Source organism: Oreochromis aureus, linkage group 3 (genome assembly GCF_013358895.1).
Source record: "Oreochromis aureus strain Israel breed Guangdong linkage group 3, ZZ_aureus, whole genome shotgun sequence".
Taxonomy (NCBI): Eukaryota; Metazoa; Chordata; class Actinopteri; order Cichliformes; family Cichlidae; genus Oreochromis; species Oreochromis aureus.
The window spans coordinates 32,567,390-32,571,120 of NC_052944.1; positions in this window are offsets into that span (position 1 = coordinate 32,567,390).

The window sequence follows — 3,731 nt, forward strand, 5'->3', positions numbered from 1 at the left end:
CTGTAGAATTTTGGACAGGCTGTGATCAGCCTGCTCCTTCTGAATTTGACTGTGGATCAACCAAATTGGGGTCTGATCCAGATCGTGTCAGGAACATCAACTGGTATAAAAAAGCTGTCAAATCAAACATACATAGCTACCCGCTGTGGTGACCTCTGTATGAATACATGAGCTGTCATAACCAGTGTTGGGACTAACGCGTTATTAAGTAACGCGTTACAGTAACTACGTTATTATTGTGGTAACGAGCACGGTAACTAGTTATTATGCCAAAACCAGGAACGCGTTACTCGTTACTGGGATTTAGATAGGCTCGTTACTCGTTACTTCGTGTGGTGGATATCGCGGAGCTTCCACAGATTCAATAACATTAGCAAGTGGTGGAGGCCAGCAGGTGGATGAAGGAAAAGGGAGGCAAGAGGAGAGACCCGAAGCGGCCGCCGGTCCGCGTGTCAGGTGAACTGAACTTCAGGTAAGAAGTTATGACCTGCAGTCTATCAGTCAGATATAAACCAAGTTTAGGTGGAGTTTATTTTCGGTATGCTGACATTTTCGTACTGCGTGCTAGCTAGCATGACGGAGTTTCTATACAGCTGGGTGGGTGCTATGTTACTGATGTTGAACTTTATTTTGTTCATACGGTTAATTATTAGAGTTTCCAACTGTCCCGTAAAAAACAGAATCGTCTGGTATTCAGAGAAAATATTACGCGTTTCGTACTGAGGTGAAAAGGAACACAGTTTGTCCCGGACTTCAGCTACAATGAAAAAGACACAAAGCTGAAGCTGCACAGCTGCCTCTTCTTCTTTCATTCTCTCCTGTTTCTACTTCAATCACGAAACTGATCAATGATCAGCTGATCGGCTTTTCTCTCTTGTTTATTTATCGCCCACTTTGCGCCAGAAAGAGGAAACCAGCGGATGTCGCGTTAAACAACAGCAGTACGTTTAAGCTTGATCAGCTGTTGTTAGAATTTATTTAATATTAATTTCTAGTATCAGCTGATGTTTGCTGAAGCCACAGCTGTAAAGCTGCTGGTCATGATATCGGTTTGGTTATCTGGTGAGAGGAAACATGAAGATGAAACCAGGAGATGTCCTTACTGAATCATCAGAGCTGAACAGGTGATGGAGAAACAGGTTTACCTTTTAGGTGACATGAATGAGTTGAAGGGAAGTTATGAGCTGTTTCTGAGAGACAAATAACACCAGGATCCTTTTCTACGTAGCTGACAGCTGGTAACTGTGCAGGGGCGGGTCTAGCAAAGTGTTGCCAGGGGCCAGGTAGGGCATTAACAGGAAAAGGGGGACAAGGAAATACTTTTCTTTATTATTCTCATTTAAAATGTCTCGCTTTTAAAAAAATAATTATCTGAGTCTTACAACAAACGATTGATAGATTGATACATATATACCATCAGAACAGTGTACATCACTGTCACAACAGTGTTTGTTTTCATTCAAAGGCTTTATGATTTTTCCTATAATGGTGGGCGGTCTCTAGTCAAAATGCCGGGACGATTGTTTTGTCCCAGTCCAGCTTTGTATGCAGCTCATCTGCAGTCTGGTGTTACCTACATCTTCCTATTCAGAAGGCAGAATTTCTGAGTTCTGAGTACAATCAAAAGCACCACGACTGCAGTTTTTGTGTTGGATGTAAAAAGCAGGCTAGAATCATGGCGGCGGTCAACGACGGTCCAGGCGTGGGATTTCTCTCGTGGAAATGTGCACATTATTTTTTCCTTTCTGTTGGTAGGTGGCACAGTGCACGTGTGGCAAGTAAGCAAGCTAGAAGACTGGCAATCTGGCTGGGTATCCAGTTACGGAAGCAACACATTAACAAGAGAATTCTGAGTAAAACCAAAGTTACTTTCCCTAGTAACTAGTTACTCTGAAAGTAACGAGTAACTTGAAGTAACTGAGTTACTTTTTTAGAGAAGTAACTAGTAATGTAACTAAGTTACTAATTTAAAGTAACTTACCCAACACTGGTCATAACTGCTTCAAATCTTGTAGCCAAGTCAGTATACATAAACTTCATATTGCTCACTGCTAACCCTTGCCTAACTTCGTAGTAACCATTTATTTATTCACCATTCATTGTAGCCTATTACTTGGAATTTGATAAAAATACTGCAAACTATCTACTTCAGCCAGTACTTGAAACATTTAAAATGTCCCGTATATCACAAATTTAATTTGATGTACATTTGTTGTATACATTAAAAAAAAACTAACATAACATTTCAGCTTTAAATGTCCATTTTATCAAAGACAACTTACGAGCAGCCCTTACCTCTTAATATCTTCTTTCATCTTGCCCTTCTGTCCTCTCATACGACTTTCCTCTTTTTCTCTAAGAGTGAAGTTGTAACACATTGAGATCTTACTGTGTCCACACAATGCATCTAGTGGCTTCACTGGCTGTGGTACCCTGACATTCCCTAACTGTTGTTTTGGCAACAATATGAGGAGCTGAAGGAGTTCTCAGAATCTGCACTACCAGGTACCTTTGTCCTTTTATCAGCAAGACCTGGAATCTACATTCCAGTTATTAGAGCCATTTCAGAGAATTCTACAAGTTATACAATGCACTTAGCTACAAAGGATTTCTACTGTCTCCATTATTACTATATAGTAATATAGTAGCTGTATGCTACATGAAGAGTTAATTTAACCTCAGTTTTTTGCAGCAGGCCTACATAATGAAAAAACCCAAGCCTATTGTTTATTTTTGTTTATATGTTTCTGGAAATTTTTTTAGTTGTCCAATTGCACTAAAACACACAGCTGCAATTACCCAGAACTATATTTTAAGATAGAATTGAATAGAATGGCCCTTTATTGTCATTGTACATGTACAATGAAATTGAGGTTGCTCTACACCAACTGTGCAGGACTAAAATATAAAGATGTAAGATCCTACAGTGCTTACTGTATCACACCATCTTCTGAGTCTCTTCCAAAAATATCTCATCAATCCTTTTCTGGCTATGACAAGTTCCTTTCTCTCACTTTTGATTTTCCTTAGCACTTTATGTCACACTATTTCACTTTGCATTTGTGCCTGGCAGCAGATTGTTGCACCAGCTCAAAATACCAGTGATTAGAAACAGTACTGACCTTTGTACCTCATGTGAGTCAGTTACTAACACCAACTTGTAATTCAACAAATGCTCTCTTTACCATGTCAGTAAATAAAAAAAGCAATTTCTTTTTGTTCTGATTTGATTTTCTTTGAGAAAATGTTAACACTCCTATTTAGTTTTAGAATACCTTGAATATTTAGTATACTGGTTAGTCTGACAGAAAGATGTGTGTTTTTATTGTTAAACATCACAATGACATCATGTTCAGATTCCAATAAATAAAAGCAATTCTTGATTTGTTTTTTTTTTTCATTTATCTTTGCCGTCATTGATTTCTATATCTAGTTAGTTATTTTGAAACATTATACATGCTGTTTATAAATCTCAAGCAAAGAGTGTCCTGTTATTTTGTCTTAGATGTAACTGAATAAATTTAACTAAAGTATTAACAAGCAAACATAAAACAAATCCCATTATATTTCTTGCAGACCAAACACGGAGTTTTGTATTCAGCATTGCAACAAGCATTTAAATATGAAAGATTAATAATAATAATGCTAATAATGTATAATAATCAAACTAATTCTTCAAGAACTGCTCAAACTTAGTGTACATAAACTTCACAAGACTCCAACAATTTTAA